This window comes from Dermacentor andersoni, chromosome 6 (assembly GCF_023375885.2).
Source record: "Dermacentor andersoni chromosome 6, qqDerAnde1_hic_scaffold, whole genome shotgun sequence".
Classification (NCBI taxonomy): domain Eukaryota; kingdom Metazoa; phylum Arthropoda; class Arachnida; order Ixodida; family Ixodidae; genus Dermacentor; species Dermacentor andersoni.
This window is the reverse complement of record NC_092819.1, coordinates 169,602,794-169,621,103: the sequence shown is the minus strand read 5'-3', so window position 1 is coordinate 169,621,103 and position 18,310 is coordinate 169,602,794. Positions and strand designations below refer to the sequence as shown.

General features: G+C 48.3%; 1 protein-coding gene across 1 annotated transcript in view; it reads right to left on the bottom strand.

The window, feature by feature from the left end:
- Positions 1 to 18,310, bottom strand: part of LOC126523707 (uncharacterized) — a 119,661-nt gene that overhangs the window by 38,158 nt on the left and 63,193 nt on the right. The window lies entirely within an intron of this gene.

Genomic DNA, 18,310 nt, shown 5'->3' with positions numbered 1-18,310 from the left:
TTTATAGCAGAACACAGATACCTGCACAAAGCATATATCAGAAGCGTACTACTTGTCTTCCTGCCAGTCCCTATTGTTTTGCACCAAAAGCATGCGGTAACAATAGCAACATATCTTTCGTACTCATGAGGAGATTAGTAGAGCGGGTGGGCATCATCTGTACTGAAATGAGCATATTGACTGCTTAATTAACAAATACTTCATGCGAACCTGAAAAGTTTATATTAATGAGCATGCTTCAACTGCTGAACTAGGACAGGGTTCTTACGAATTTATTTACATTATGGGAATAGCTGCGAGTACTATTTAATTGCTCGTTCAGAAGACGTGCCACAACATGTATTGGCGCTCCATTTGACCATTTCCCCTAAACATCCTTACCGAAGCGCAAAAATACAATAGCAACCGTAGCGCACTTTTTGGCCTGATAGACACGACTCTGTGTTCATTAGCCTTATTCGTGCAACCGCAAAATGACCCAACGTAGCCGAAGTTTCAGATTCTGAAGTTTCAGAATGGGCAAGCTGAATAATATGATTTGTTATACAGATGTAACGTAAAAATTAAATAAATTCGTGAGTTTTACGTGCCAAAACCCGCGACATGATTATGAGGCACGTCGTATGTGCGCGGGGATTGCAGTTCATTTCGACCAGCTGGAGCTCTTTAACGCGCACCCAGTGTACACAAGACAGGCGTTCTTGTATTTCGCCCCTATTGAAATGGGGCCGCAACGGCGAGGTTTGATCCCGCCTCCTCCGGCTTAGCCACGAAACGCCTTGGCCACTATGCCAAAGCGCGGGTAGATGTAACGTATGTATATTCAAGCTATCTCTTGAAACAATTTATCTAGAAAGTCGAAATCGCACTATCTGCAACAAGTAAATATAAAAATCATGGTTGCATATGAAAAAAAAAAGGTATGCTATACGTATTGGCAAGCTGCGAGACTACAAGGGTCTTTTATGCTTTGGGAACTGTCGTCTTGATCCGGTACATCAAACCTAGCGCTACACAATACTTCGGTATTAGGGACATCAGCCTGGCATCTTGCGTTAGGTGTACTGGACCGGGGCTTGGCAGCATTGAGGACACATGCATCTTACTCATAACGGTAGCGCATATAGGACGGGGACGCAGACTGGAACACGCAGGACAAGGCAAACAGACGATCAGCCTTGTCCTGTGCTACTCTCCGTGTCGCACTTCCGGTGCCGCTTCAGACGCATCAACCAACCCGCCAAGTATTAGTCTGCTGTATTGTATCTTACATACTATATTGAGATAGACTCGGGTATCTTGTAAATACATCACACTACATTCTAAAAATGTGTATTAATATTTATTTAGGACACATCAGTTTAAGTATACTGTATATTTAGATATATAGGTATCTTTAAAAAATTTACTGAGATGGTTGTGGTCACCCAAGGGTAGCCATCTCACCAATAAAGCTCAACCAGAGGAGAATTTAATTTTGAATGCATTTCTGGTTTACAAGAAAAGAAATGCGATAAAAAATGAAGTGCCAACTTAAAACTTATTACTTTATAAATTGCTAGTAGATGCCACGTCTCTTTTCCTGACCAAATACGATGCTCGGCGGTGTAATCAAAAACGAGAATTCTTGTGAGTGACAACTAAACGCGACCTATTTTCAGATGTGTATGATAAAGTTTTAAAGCACTATCTGACCAATACGATTAATTTTCAGCGCGTTGCAATCTCGCACGTTCAATGAGATCAGTATTCTTTCAAAGGTTCACGCAGTTAGCAGTTCGTTTGGCAGAGTGCCCCTGCGTAACCTGTCGCGCTAAATTAGAGCACTGGTCCCTCTCCGTTCGGTTCCCCCAAGTGCTGCTGTGCTCAGAGGACGGAGCTCGAAACCAACCGCCGCACCACTGTGCATGTGGTACAGAATATTTGTCGCGGTTAATCAACCTTTGTACGCAAACTTAGGTTCGGAAACCAGGTATGGTCCACCCTTCAGTGAACCTATTTCACGTTCACTTTGATCAATGGTACGCGTTACTAGGCATGTGCGGCTGTTCAGTGAACGTTTCGATGCTAACTTGGGCCACTGGGCATGCGCCACTCTTCAGTGCACCTATTTCGCTTAGACTTGGATCACCGTGTGCGCAACACTGCGTGCGTGCCGCTTTTCAACGAATCTGTTCCATGTCAACTTCGATCACCGAAAATGTGGAACTGGGTATGTGCCGCACTCCAATGACAATTTTTTTTCCAATTTATCTGCTGTTTGGTGGAATCAAAATTGCGCCGTACATTTTAAGACATTTTTTAGGAATATCATTACAAGCCATTGCGACACATTGGACAAAGCGCCAGTAAGGGAATGAAGACAACGGTATCTATTAAGGCCACCAAGGCTAAATTTGTTTCATTTCCCTCACACCAACATGCAGCATCCTTCCCTTTTCACTCACAATATGTCTCCCAGTCCATGCTCACCTATCCTTGGGATTTCCTTACGCAAAATTGAAATATAAAGATCACATTTATCACATGAAAATGAAAATAGCATGTGGTATTCCAGTTCTAATTAAAACTTGTCCCTACTTTACACATGAAACATTAATCTCCCCATGCCACTCATTCATTCACTGTCATATTAACTACGACATAGTATACTGGGGTAACAGTTATAACTCCCTTAGCATCCCTCGTCGTAATCCAGAACCAATCCATAAGAATTATTACAAGCAGCTCGCGCTTTGCAAATGGAAAATTATTACTACATGAAAACAACATCCTAACCATTTCAGTACTCATCATATATAATCTATGGACCTTATTCTACAAATATATGACTAAGGAACTACCACTGATCTGCTTCTAACCTTGCGACCGGATAGCTCAGACTAGATTTGCACTATACAATAACTTGCTTCTACCTAAAATGCGTGCTAACTATGCCAAACAGCCTGCGGAATTTTCCTCGATATCGCTTTGGAATACTCTCCCCTTACCACCCCTAATTAAATGCAAGATATCTATGCCTATTTAAAAGAGAACTAAAAGCATTAATAATACTTACTGATAGTGTCCGTCTTTTCCAATTTTATTCTGTTTTTTATACTGCCATGCTCTTACCAAGTGTTGTTATTACTCATATGCTATAAACATGTTTCGATATTATTCTTAGCTCTCATACGTGCTGCTGTTGCTTTAAACATTGTTTATCATCATAAGTTTGTTTAACAGGAAGGCCCGATACGGTCTTCCACTATGGGACCTACTTACGCATGCTGCACACATATAATGTTTTTGTGTTTTGACCAATACATAAATTCTAAAATTATGAAATTGAAGTGGTCGTCTTGTTCCGCAGTCTTGGCTGTAGGAAAATTGAGATGTCGCATCATCATCATTATCATCATCATCATCCTGGTTACGCCCACTGCCGGGCAAAGGCCTCTCCCATACTTCTCCAACTATCCCGGTCATGTAGTAATTGTGGCCATGTTGTCCCTGCAAACTTCTTAATCTCATCCGCCCACCTAACTTTCTGCCGCCCCCTGCTACGCTTCCCTTCCCTTGGAATACAGTCTGTAACCCTTAATGACCATCGATTATCTTCCCTCCTCATTACATGTCCTGTCCATGCCCATTTCTTTTTCTTGATTTGAACTAAGATGTCATTAACCCACGTTTGTTCCCTCACCCAATCTGCTCTTTTCTTATCCCTTAGCGTTACACCCATCATTCTTCTTTCCAAAGCTCGTTGCGTCGTCCTCAATTTAAGCCTAACCCTTTTCGTAAGCCTCCAGGTTTCTGCTCCATACATGAGTACTGGTAAGACACAGCTGTTACATACTTTCCCCTTGAGGGATAGATGCAACCTGCTGTTCATGATTTGAGAATGCCTGCCAAATGCACCCCAGCGCATTCTTATTTTTCTGATTATTTCAGTCTCATGATCCGGATCTGCGATCACTACCTGTCCTCAGTAGATGTATTCCTTTACCACTTCCAGTGCCTCGCTACCTATCATAAACTGCTATTCTCTTCCGAGACTGTTCTGAGACTGCGTCTGCAAAGTGCGGAAGTTCGCATCGCCAGCAGACAGTGATTACACTGTTCGATATTGCGTCACTGGTAACCTTTTGCATCGAATCGTTACAAAAGGTAGCACTGTTCCAGACTTCGATATTGATTAATGGTAAATCTTGTAACTCGAGAAAAAATGGTCTTTAAGCGTGAGTTCAAAATAAGTTTATTGGCGCTTGCCGAATATTAGAAAGATATTTAAGCAAATGAAATAAGGCCATAGCGTTATCACAGCTTATCATCGTTTTGTTCGTTGGTGGCCTAATAACGCGTCATGCCACCATTGACTTGAACGATGGCCTCCATTTTTTGGAGCAGAGACGCGTAGAGAGCCTCGATGAATGCGGTATCATGCTGAAGGCGCTTCCACTGATGTTATATTACTTCCCATAGTTCCCATGCTTCCCATAGTTGGTAGGAGTTCGCCAATTCTAGTGAGCTCTTCGAAAGGTTCATTTTCATACGGCCCCAAACGTGCTCTATAATGTTCATGTCGGCACCCTTCGCTCACCACTGAAGTTGCATTACCGCTCGCTCTTCCAAAAGGCGCGCCACGTCTTTCGATGTGTGAACGGGAGACAAGTCCTGCTGGAAAAGATAACACCCGTCCGGGTGCGGCCCGTTCAACACATAGGGGATCATCTGGTGCTAGAGCAGAGTGCAATACGCCGCACTGGTGAACCTCCCATCAATTCTCACCAGTGGGCCTAGGCCTTCATCGGAAATCGCCCCCCAGACGTACACAGACACGCGTTCGCTGGCGGCCACCTCCTGGATATTCTGCGGACTAAAGCGTCTGTTTTCGGTCCGCCACACTCTCTTTCGTTGGTCCCAGTGGCTCGAGAACGTGGACTCAGAGAAAACTACATACTTCTAATCACTCTCGCTCCAGCTTCGGTGTTCAGTAGCGAACCTCAGGCGAGCTGCTTTGTTGGCTGCGGTGAGCAGAGGTTTCTGTGCGGCGATACGACTTCGCAGTCCTGCTTCTCTAAGCTTTCGTCGTACCATGCTGTCGCTCAAGTTGTCCAATCCAAGAGCACCTCGAACGTCCTTTGCACTTTGGAATGGTTTGTCGCTGACGGCAGCCACGATGCGAAGGTCTTGGTCGTTCGTTGATGATCGGGGTCGTCTGCGGTGCGGCGCATCGTTTATGCGTCCTTCGTCTCGGTAAGCCTGGATAATCCGGTTGACCGATTTCAATGGGCGGCCTGTCCCGAGAGCAATATTGCGCTGCGTAGAACCCCTTTTAGACATTTCTATTATATCTTCCCGCTCTTTAAGAGGCACTCGAGGCATCTTGAGGCTGCAAAATCACAGTTGACTGCTCTGTGTGGGCCACTGCAGTGTGCGATGTGAATTTTTCTGAACGAACTTCATGCAACAAAGTCGCATGAGAGACAGTTTATCACTGTTCTTTTTTTTATTTTTCTTTATTCTATTCCTCTGTCGTCATTGGTTCAATCGTCGCCGCTGTTCGAGGTGCCACTGACAACCGGGTGCGTGGATTCAAATAAAGAAACGGTTTGAAATACAGGGCAAACTTGGTCTCGGAGTACTATCAGGCGGCTGCGCGAAGAAAAAAGAATGAAAGAAAAGACATTGAATCGGTGTAAGTCACTGGCGACGATTACCATCTTATCGGCTGTCGGACGATCCATGACATAAGCTGCTTGCTCCTTTGTAAAAATGCCAGCGTGGTGGGAGTGCCAACAGTTAGTGGAAGAGCGCCCTCCTTTCCCCCTTTGTTTTTCACAGACCACAACACGGGCCATCCGCGTATCGCTCCGAGTCTGTTTCGAGGCTGTTTGCCACGCGTTCCTGTGTTCCCTTTCATATTGCTCATGATAGTACAGTGCGAAGGACAAGGACTGCGAGAGACGACGTACACTGCGCTGACTCCAAGTGGCACTTGGCAGCACACTTTTTGCTATCTGACAGTGTACTGCCAAGTGCCACTTGGAGTCAGCGCAGTGTACGTCGTCTCTCGCAGTCCTTGTCCTTCGCACTGTACGTCATTTTTTTCTCACTCATGTCTGCGGACCCGAAGTTATTCCTCGTGAGAAGCTTGATCTGCGGCTGTACGCTGCACGCAATGCTTCCCCATACCAGCGCACACAACTTACTAACTGCATATTTGGTTCTTTGCGCAGGCGCAGAAACGCAGCAGATAGCTGGTTAGCAACCACCGGTCACACCAAATGATCGATGAGCGTTAGGGCCATTAGCGCTACCTCGGCGCAGCCAAACCAAGCAAGTCGCCAAGTAAGGAGCTGGGGTAGCTGTGAAAAACTCGTAACGTTCACGCTTCGCGACATCTCGACGTTACCAAGCACCATCAAGTCGTTCCTGAACTACATACCGTCAGTCGCACACCGTACAACTTGCGCACCCTTGCGTTCGTCGAATTCACTGACGTGGCAACTGCGTCGCTCAGCCGCATTCTTCGCTCCGAGAGCCCCGACTTCCTGACGAGCCCACCGCTTACGCGCAGCCTCTCGGGCACGATCTGCGCTGCTACTCGCCACCCGTTTCTTAAATTTCGTCTTCCTATGCCAGGTGTCAGCGCATGCCTTGCCGATTTGCTCTGCCTCCTCATAGAGGGCGGCGTTATGTAGTATTGGGTATAGTTACTGTACAATGCTGCTAAAGCTGGCTTTGGTAGCATAGGCAGTAACTGCAGTATTCGGTAGTTAAGCTTTCGCCTTGCTACACCAGGTGTCAGCACATGCCTTACGGGTTTGCCCTGTCTCCTCATATAGAGGGCACGGAAGTTGTGAGGTATGAGGTACGGAAGTTTTGAGGTTGAAGAAAAGCGGGAAACGACAAAAAAGGGAGACGCGCAAGAGCACAGTTCGAAATAGGCGATCAGAAAATTTGGGTGGGGCAGTTCATAGTGCTTTTTTCCCTCGTTTTTATTGCTTAACCTAGGTAGGACATTAGGCAGTATAATAGCAAGAGGTTGGTGGCGCAACCCACGGCCCCGTTACAAAGGGGACGCTCATAACATCCATCCATCCATTCACGGGAATTGGAAAATGTATGGAAGGGTAGACATATACAACTCCGCTGTAAAACACGATTTGTGTTCCAGCATAGTAGGCTGATAAGGCATGTGACTGGAAGCTTCTTCGGGCCGCACATTTGATGCTGGTATGTGTGGGGAACTGTCTGTACGGCGTAAACTGGAGGCTATGTCTCCTGCTTTCCCTTGCTCCCATACCTGTGAACTAGCTCTCCCATGAGAGCACGGGTCTAAACCATCGTTCTTCAGGACGTTTAAAATGTTGGCATGAACTTTGTGTGCGCCCTAGCTTTCTACCACCCAAGAGACCGCTTCACGGTTTCGTGTACCCAAGGCCCAGAGGCTCCTATTACGTCCCCGATACTAACCCGAGTAGAGGACTGCTGGTGACCAGCCCATTTGATGTAATTGCCGTCGAATTGGTCCTGTCACCACCTATTTCAGTAACCGGTGGTTTTGACCTCATGCTACCTATGCGCATAATCGTCACCCGGAGACCAGTCCTAGCGGCTTCCAACCATACGGCGTGTCATTTCAAGCCAACAGCGGTGACGTTCCGACCATATTGTAGCATCTATCTTTCATCATCTCCACTAAGTCACCAGTCCCGTTGGTTGTTGTCTCGTCTCCCATCATTTCGCTCCTCATATTGTGGTGGCCCCCTATCACCCTTTGGGCTCTTGCTTCCGGAGAACTAAACGATGCATCTGTCAAAGTGGAAGCTGCATTGTCGACTCGCCCACAAGATCTTCTGGTGACGCTGCTGGCTAGACGTTCTTAGCAGACAATGAAGTAGATGGTGCACTTGTTATTTTTCTGGTTGACACCGGGACGCATATATCGGGGGTGCATTGGGAGCTTCAGCGTTCGCATAAGAAGTTCCTCAAGTGACCCGCGGTACTACTAATCCGAGTAGCTGCCGGGAAATTGCTTCCCACCCTTGGTAATGGTTCTGCACGAATAAGTATCGCCGGTGGCTGTACGACTGCGTTACTTGGTGTGCTCGAGCACTGCTTCCATCAGCTCCTTCTCGGCATATACTTCCTATGTGCCCACTCCACCCTTATTGAATGTGGAAACGGTTTGCTTCGGCTTGACATACCTCACTACTATAAGGCTAGGAAGACACGTCACCACGTTTGTATTCCGCGTATAACAGTCCTTTAGCTCCTCTCACGGTAACGTATGTGAATCTGTACTTCGTTTACCAAGTGGTTTGCAGCGCTGTGGAAGATAGGGACCTCTTAGCCAATCAGGGCTGCAGGAGCACAGCAAATAGTCCGTCAACTATTCGAGCAGTTTAGAAATGGATTTAAAACATTAAACACAAAAATGTTTAAACAGTTTAGAGGGACAATTTTAAACTATAGACAGTGTATTCAATCTATCGAGAAACTGATAGCAATGACCCGCGTGAACACATCTCATCGGAGGCTTGTTACAAGGTGGTGATGCGCCGTCTTTCGGCAACATGGCGTCGTCCGATTCGGTGATGTCTCCAGTGTGCCGTCCTTTGAATGTGCGCTGTTTCCCCAACCTGGCGAAGCGAATAGCTTTAAACGTTCTTGAAGGGCTTCGCATCGAGTGCGGAGGCAGTTCAAGCTTGAATTCGCTTATCAAGAGGACTGCAAAACTCACCTTTGTGAGTGAGCGAGCGCTCTACCAGGGAACCACTGAGACGAAGAAGGTGGGCAGAGTGTTGACACCGAAGAAATGTTGTGGCGGAAAGGTGGTGAGCCCACAAGGAAGCTGGACGATCTTGACCTGAGCGTATTGCGAAGGGTGGTGAAGAACTGCTTCCAGAGAAGGGAGATTCCAACTCTCGACAAGGTGGTGCAGCGTTTCAAAGAGGGTGACATGCTACCGACTGTGTCCACAGCAACGATGCAAAGAATGCTGAAAAAGTTCTTCTTCGATACAAGAAATGCTCTCGGAATGCACTGCTGATCGAAGCGACGCACATCGTACAGTGTCGCCGTCGCCAGTATCTGCGCCAGGTAGCGGGGCTGGATCTCCAGCGGCAACCTGGAGATCCAGCGTGAATTGGTCGGGCGAGCTCACTAGGCAGCAGTCCTCAGCGAGGCCCTGGACTAGGGGAATCGACCGTGTCTGAAGAAGACGGAAGACTCCATCAGAACATAGAAAAAGCGGTCTGAAGACCACGAAAATTACATCAATTTAGAGCACAATAAATGTTTTTCCTCATCCTCCTCCTCCTTCCGCTACTATTCTCATCATTACTTCGTCAGCAATTTTTCTCTGACAGCATGAGTCTGGCGAACATCTATTCTATTAATAAATATGCCGTTTCTGCATTAGTTACCAGCAAACTTCATTCCCCACTGCATTCGCCACCGCAGGCAGTACAGCTGATCTCGGTATTACCAAGATGATCGCGACTGACCTACTGCCGGCAGAGGCTGCTATAACCAGGTACATGTTGATGTCTTATTGTGTCAACATTGACTTGGATGACGGTTCCTTGGGCCAGTATCCGTTACCGCATTCATACTGAAGACCTCATCCTATCAGACGGCGTCCTTATTGTGTGTCCCAGGACGTACGGCGATTAAGTATGAGGTCAAAAATTGCTCACGAAGGAGAACATTGAACCTTCGTACCGTCTCAGGGAGTCACCGTTCATGCTACTAAAAAAGGAAAATGGCAGCATGGACTACTGCCTCGCCAATTGTCACTTGAATAAAGTCACGCGAAAGGACGTCTACCCTCTGCTGCGAATCGATGACGCCCTGGACTGCCTCCGCTCCTCTAACCACTTCGCCACCGACCTACGATCAGATTGGCTTGTTAAACGTCCCCCTGCTCTCGGGTGCTCAAGCCTATGCTGAAGCTTTCCCCTTTCCCAACCTACTGTTGAAATCTTCACTGGCTATGTGCTGTTTTCTTTTTATTTCTGTTAGATACATCGTAGCGCGATGATTCGTTATGCGTGGCCGTTTGCCTGCGGATTGCGTGACTTCTGTGGCAATAATTTCGTCCGAGGCGGCCGGTAGGGACCGTGGCTCGCACCACTCGGAAATGAACAGAGACAGCAACAAGGTCATACCGCATGACAACTCTAACTCGGAAAGCATATGTAGTGCCAGCAAACAAGGAAGACGGGCGACAACACTGCAAAGCGCACTGTGGTGTTGTCTCCCTTCTGTCCTTGTTCGCTTGTGCTAAATGAGCTTTCCAAGTAATTTTACCTACACGCCCGGCAGATGGCAATGCTGAAGTCTAACTTGTAAACGGCGCCTTCTAATTATTCCTTTCTCGCTTTCCGTATTTCTCGGGCTGCGCAAAGTCCTTTTTCTACAATGTACTTTTGTTTTAGTTATTTCTTTTCTATTTTTTAACGCGTGGGTACTGAACCACCAAGCGTGTACTGCCATGCCAAACGTCCTTGAGGCTCGTGGCGAACGTTCCTCTAAGGCAAAGAGGAAATGACACGGAGCGATGCCGACAAAATTTATAAGAGCTACGCAAGGGAGCATTTTAGACTTCGTCAGTGCGATCTGCAGGACTCAACGTAGGCACCGACAGATACAGTGTTGCCGCCGCCATCTGCAGCTCTAGCGTATATTTAAAAGTATCATCGCCTCCCAACCCGGTGGGATGAGGAGGCCGCCAGGGCCCCTTGTAACACGCGTCGAATGTGTGTGCGCGTAGCCTAGGCCGTACGGATAAAAAGACTTGACCGCAATACCAGCAACGACACGCCAAGAGTGACAAGTGTGGACGTACAAGTGGCTTGTAGAGAACGCCCGCCACGGTGCCCTACGACAGGCTACAAATGGTCCACATGCCTTTGTTATTTTGGTGATGTCACCGTTTTTTCACTGACATTTCACAGCCACTTCACACGCCTGTGGGGAGTTGAGACAAGCAGGCCTTTAAATGAACTCTTCAAAATGCTGTTTTCACCCCCCTGAAATCACTGTTTGTCAACATTATCAGAGCTCATGGCGTAGAACCATATTGGAAGAAAACCTGTGCTGTCCAAAATTTTTCAGTACCAAGTTCGGCCAAGGACACACGGAGCGTCGTCTGCCTACGCTCTTAGTTTCGACTTTTCGTGAACGATTTCGCCTATATTGCCCGACCCTTAACGCAGCTTCCGAAGTACACTTCATCTTCATGGGGTCCTCAACGAGCTGATGCATTTCCAACACTAACTATATAAGTTATTAGTCCATCCGTGTCAGCTGATTTTCATTTTCACCCGACCGCGGCCACAGAAATTCACACCCATGCCAGCAGACGTGGCACCGGTTGCTGCCCTCACCCTGAGGCGGCAAGGCCAAGGACGCGTCATTGTCTGTGCCAAGCGCCTACTCTCCCCTTCAGAGCGCAAGTTTTCGATCACTGAACGGGAAGTCTTGCTCTAGATTAGGCGGTCGTAGACTATAGGCTGTATTTGTTTGGCCGCGCGTTCGCGGTCATCATGGACCGCCATGCACTATTCTGGTTGTCCTCCCTTAAAGGCCCGACTATACAATTTCGTTGCTCTGCATTAAAGCTTCAGGAATATATATTTCAAGTCATTTACAAGTCTGGTATAATGCACCAGGATTCTGACTGCCTGCGCAACTATGCCGTCGAACCTGCCGACACCACTGCGCATGATTACAAAGCAGGCGCCTTCACCATCTGAATTTAGCAACACCCAGAAGGCATAGCTCAGCCATGCAGACTTATGCATCATAGCTCGACATCTACACTCTCACGACTCCGATCCATCCGTCCACCTGTTTTCGCTCCGTGATAGTATTATCTATGGATGCAATACCACCACAGACGGCTCAGCCCTACTTATACTTCCTAAGAATTGCCACGCCATTTTTCTCGAACAGCTACCCAAAGCCTCAACGGCTGGATATTTTGGAGTGCCCCGCACATATGACCGCATGCGGCGTTGATTATTCTGTCCAGGTCTTTACCATTTTTACCGCCGGCATGCTGTTACTTGCGAGTCCTACAAGCATCGCAAGCGCCCGTCCTTGTTGCCCGCTGGGTCCTCTTCTGTCCATCTACGTTCCACCAGTTCCATTGTATCTCAGGGGCCCCGATATTGTTGGACCCTTTTCCGCGTGGCCTTACGGAGAGCAAGTGGATTGCAGTAGCTGCTTACTGCGCTACACGTTATGCCATCTCCCGGGAATTGCCAACAAAGAAGCTGTGCTACAGACATCATCGACTTTCTGCCTCACGACGTTTTATTCTACCTCGGTGCGCCGTGACAGCTGCTGACCCATCGCGCTCGTTCATTGGTTTCAGAAGTCGTCGACGACATTCTTTGTTCGTGTTCCACACATCACAAACTAAGCACTACTTATCGCCCGCAAACACATGCACTTACAGAGCGTCTTAATCGCACTCTGACCACGATGATATTGTTACGTGTAGCTATATGTAAATATATTTACAATATATTTACACGTAGACCAACGGTGGCGAAGATGGCGAGGCTATTTCAAGCGGGGCCACGTCGTCCTTTTCCTCAGTGCAGCCACACAGTGGCGGCTGTTCCGTAGCATCACCCCTGGCAGTAGAAGCACTGTCCCGGTGCTTAATCTACACATCCACGGTTAAAGGTGTGTGGTATGGCTTTAGTCTTGCTACGTGAACGATGTCACTTGCAGCCGACGATGACGCTGAGAGGTCGGCGGGGATGACTTCATACGTGACATAGGTCACTTGTCGCACCACACGGTATGGGCCAGTGTATCGCGACAGCAGCTTTTCTGAAAGGCCCACACGTCGAATAGGTGACCAGAGAAACACCAGAGAACCCGGAGTAAAGTGTACGTCACGATGGTGGCAATCATAGAGGCGTCTCTGATGCTCCTGTGAAGCCTCGAGACAGGTGCGGGCGAACTGGCGCGCGTGGTCAGCGTGTGCGATCGCGTCGCGGGCGTATTCAGTGGCTGAACGCTTGGCCGAGGGCAAAAAAGTGACTAAGGGCAACACTGGTTCTCGGCCATATAGGAGATAGAATGGTGAATAGCCGTCGCTGTCGTGACGCGATGAATTATACGCGAACGTCACATATGGTAAGTGAAGATCCCAGTCGTGGTGGTCGGTCGCGACGTACTTCGAAAGCCTGTCGTGATGGTCCGGTTGAGGCGCTCCGTGAGGCCGTTGGTCTGTGGGTGGTAGGATGTGCTGAACTTATGCTTCCTCGAGCAGGAGCGAAGGATGTCCTCGATGACTGCCGACAAAAAGCTGCTGCCACGGTCAGTCAGTGAGTAATTGGCGCGCAGCACCGTACACTAAAATGATGTCATAGAGCAGAAAGTCAGCGGCGTCAGTAGCACAACTTGTCGGGAGGGCTCTGGTGATTGCGTACCGCGTAGCATAATCAGTAGCGACGGTGACCCATTTATTTCCGGAGCCCGAGAGAGGAAACGGTCCAAGCAGGTCTAAACCAACACGGAAAAAGGGTTCCGGTGGGATGTCGATCGGCTGGAGACATCCAGCTGGAGGTGTGGAGGGCTTCTTGCGGCGCTGCCAGGGCTCACAAGCGGCAACGTAGCGCCGCACGGAGCGGGCGAGACCCGGCCAAAAGAATCGACGTCGTACACGGTCGTATGTGCGCGAGACGCCCAAGTGTCCAGCCGAGGGAGCGTCGGGAAGTTGTTGTAGGACAGTCGAACGCAGGTGCGATGGAATTACGAGCAGAAGGTCAAGGCCGTGTGGATCGAGATTGCGGCGGTATAATGTCCCCTCCTTAAGGAGAAACATCCGGAGAGAGGCGTCACCAGGCGTTGACTCCATATGGTCGATGAGGGCTCGTAATGAAGGATCGCGGCGTTGCTCGTTGCCGATTTCAAGCAGCTGGGACACAGAGAAAACGCAAGCGATGGCGTCCGCATGAGTTGGTTCGTCGACGGGGTAGCGGGACATACAATCGGCATCCTGGTGCAAGCGTCCCGTCTTATATACAACGGAGAAGGTATATTTTTGCAGGCGTAGCGCCCAGCGAACGAGTCGCCCCGTGGGGTCCTTAAGCGAGGATAGCCGGCAAAGCGCGTCATGATAAGTGATGACACAGAAGGGGCGTCCGTACAAGTATTCGCAACAGCCCACACAAGAGCGAGGCAGTCGCGCTCTGTGATTGAATAATTGCGCTCGGCGTGTGATAGAAGTCGGCTGGCATAGGCTATAACGCGATCATGTCCACGCTAGTGTTGTGCTAACACTGCTCCTATGCCGTGACCACTGACATCAGTTCGAACTTCCGTTGATGCAGACGGGTCAAAGTGGGCCAGAATTGGAGGCTTGGTAATGAGAGTAGTGAGCTGCGAAAAAGATACGGCATCGTCAGGTCCCCAAGAAAATGACGCTTTTTTTCTTCAAGAGGCCGGTAAGGGGACGTGCGATGGTCGCAAAATCCTTCACAAAGCGTCGGAAATAAGAGTATAGCCCTACGAAGCTACGAACGTCCTTGGTAGACTTCGGAACACGACGTTGGACTACTCTTGACGGACGACGGCTTGGATCAAGGAGATTGTCACCGGAGAATGATCAGGTGATGGGAATGAAGGGGCCGCCGGTTGTGCCGCTTCAACCTCACGACGAATGATGCGGGTCAAGTTGTCACATCGCTACGGCTGGTGGAAGAGGTCCTCACAGGATGACGTAGCAGCTGTGTTGGGAAGTCGCGTGATGTGCTGGGATACCCGGCGGCTTTTGGTATGCTAGAGACGGCGGCACTCCTTGAGGATCGTATCGATGCTGGTGACGTTCGTAAACACCAGTAAATTGAAGGCGTCGTCAGCAATGCCTTTGAGGACGTGATTAACCTTATCGTCCTCAGACGTGGTCGGGTCAGCCTTGGCACAAAGGGCCAAGACGTCGAGAATGTACGACACGTAGGACTCGGTCGACGTCGGCACACGTGTGGAAAGGGCTTTCTTGGCATTGACTTGGCGAGCGAACGGATTGCCAAACAGGTCGCGGAGCTTCTCTTTGAAGAGATCCCAGCTCTTCGTGAGTCTGGAACCATGCAAGCGGAGCTCCGTCGAGGTAAAAAAGAACGCTCGCAAGCATAATAGTCGGATCCCACCTGTGACTGGTGCTGACACGTTCGTATAAGCGGAGCCAGTCGTCAATATCAGGACTGCCGACTCCGTTGAAAACACCAGGATCCCGAGGGGGGGAAACGCCGACGTAGCTCGGCGCTCGAGGCGGAGACGGTTGCGTAGATGAAGTGCCGCCAGCAGGAGCCGAAGCTGCACTGTCGCCGTTGCGACCGCCCCAAAGCTCCATGACGGGTACGGGGAACGTCCACCTCCACCAAATTAATGTTACGTGTAGCTGATGTACAAGTCTATTTACAATATATTTACACGTAGACCAACGGTCGCAAAGATGGAGACGCTATCTTAAGCGGGGCCGCGTCATCCTCCTCTTCCTCAGTGCAGCCACACAGTGGCGGCTGTTCCGTAGCAATATCTACATAGCTTTCCGCAGAACACTGTGATTGGGACATTACTTTGCTTTCTGGGACATTGGGGTACACTTGGTTCCGCCATGACACCGCTCACTTTTCCCCCACTTACCCCTCGCTTGGCCTAAAAAGCGCTCGTGTTTTATTGCCGCCTTTCATCATCATCATCATCATCAGCCTGGTTACGCCCACTGCAGGGCAAAGGCCTCTCCCATACTTCTCCAACTGCCCCGGTCATGTACTAATTGTGGCCATGTTGACCCTCCAAACTTTCTAATCTCATCTGCCCATCTAACTTTCTGTCGCCCCCTGCTACGCTTCCCTTCCCTCGGAATCCAGTCCGTAACCCTTAATGACCATCGGTTATCTTCTCTCCTCATTGCATGTCCTGCCCATGCCCATTTCTTTTTCTTGATTTCAACTAAGATGTCATTAACGCGCGTTTGTTCCCTCACCCAATCTGCTCTCTTCTAACCCCTAATGTTACACTTATCATTCTTCTTTCCATAGCTCGTTGCGTCGTCCTCAATTTAAGTAGAACCCTTTTCGTAAGCCTCCAGGTTTCTGCCCCGTACGTCAGTACTCGTAAGACACAGCTGTTATAAACTTTTCTCTTGAGGGATAATGGCAACCTGCTGTTCATGATCTCAGAATTCCTACCAAACGCACCCCAGCCCATTCTTATTCTTCTGATTACTTCACTCTCGGATCCGGATCAGCAGTCACTACCTGTCCTAAGTAGATGTATTCTCTTACCCCTTCCAGTGCCTCGCTACCTATCATAAACTGCTGTTCCCTTCCGAGACTGTTAAACATTACTTTAGTTTTCTGCAGATTAATTTTTAGTCCCACCCTTCTGCTCTGCCTCTCCAGGTCAGTGAGCATAAATTGCAGTTGGTCCCCTTTGTTACTAAGCAAGGCAATATCATCAGCGAAGCGCAAGTTACTATGGTATTCTCCATTTACTCTTATCCCCGATTCTTCCCAATCCAGGTCTCTGAATACCTCCTCTAAACATGCTGTGAATAGCATTGGAGAGATCGTATCTCCCTGCCGGACGCCCTTCTTTATAAGGATTTTGTTGCTTTCTTTATGGAAGACTACAGTGGCTGTGGAGCGTATTTCAGTATTTTTGCGTACGGCTCGTCTACACCCTGATTCCGCAATGCCTCCATGACTGCTGAGGTTTCGACTGAATCAAACGCTTTCTCATAATCAATGAAAGCTATATATAATGGTTGGTTATATTCCGCACATTTCTCTATCACCTGATTGATAGTGTGAATATGATTTATTGCTGAGTAGCCTTTACGGAATCCTGCCTGGTCCTTTGGTTGACGGAAGTCTAAGGTGTTCCTCATTCTATTTGCAATTACCTTAGTAAATACTTTGTAGGCAACGGACAGTAAGCTGATCGGTCTATAATTTTTCAAGTCTCTGGCGTCCCCTTTCTTATGGATTAGGATTATGTTAGCGTTCTTCCAAGATTCCGGTACGCTCGAGGTCATAAGGCATTGTGTATACAGGGTGGCCAGTTTTTCTAGAACAATCTGCCCACCGTCCTTCAACAAATCTGCTGTTACCTGATCCTCCCCAACTGCCTTCCCCCTTTGCATAACTCCCAAGGCTTTCCTTACTTCTTCCGGCATTAATTGCGGGATTTTGAATTCCTCTAGACTATTCTCTCTTCCATTATCATCGTGGGTTCCACTCGTACTGTATAAATCTCTATAGAACTCCTCAGCCACTTGAACTATCTCATCCATATTAGTAATGATATTGCCGGCTTTGTCTCTTAACGCATACATCTGATTCTTGCCAATTCCTAGTTTCTTCTTCTCTGCTTTTACGCTCCCTCCGTTCCTGAGAGCTTGTTCAATTCTATCCATATTATACTTCCTTATGTCAGCTGTCTTACGCTTGTTGATTAACTTGGAAAGTTCTGCCAGTTCTGTTCTAGCTGTAGGGTTAGAGGCTTTCATACATTGGCGTTTCTTGATCAGATCTTTCGTCTCCTGCGATAGCTTACTGGTATCCTGTCTAACAGAGTGACCGCCGACTTCTATTGCACACTCCTTAATGATGCCCACAAGATTGTCGTTCATTGCTTCAACACTAAGGTCCTCTTCCTGAATTAAAGCCGAATACCTGTTCTGTAGCTTGATCTGGAATTCCTCTATTTTCCCTCTTACCGCTAACTAATTGATCGGCTTCTTATGTACCAGTTTCGTCCGTTCCCTCCTCAAGTCTAGGCTAATTCGAGTTCTTACCATCCTGTGGACACTGCAGCGCACCTTACCGAGCACGTCCACATCTTGTATGATGCCAGGGTTAGCGCAGAGTGTGAAGTCTATTTCACTTCTAGTCTCGCCGTTCGGGCTCCTCCACGTCCACTTTCGGCTATCCCGCTTGCGGAAGAAGGTATTCATTATCCGCATATTATTCTGTTCCGCAAACTCTACTAATACCTCTCCCCTGCTATTCCTAGTGCTTATGCCGTATTCCCCCACTGCCTTGTCTCCAGCCTGCTTCTTGCCTACCCTGGCATTGAAATCGCCCATCAGTATACTGTATTTTGTTTTCACTTTACCCATCGCCGATTCCACGTCTTCATAGAAGCTTTCGACTTCCTGGTCATCATGACTAGATGTAGGGGCGTAGACCTGTATAACCTTCATTTTGTACCTCTTATTAAGTTTCACAACAAGACATGCCATCCTCTCGTTAATGCTATAGAATTCCTGTATGTTACCAGCTATATT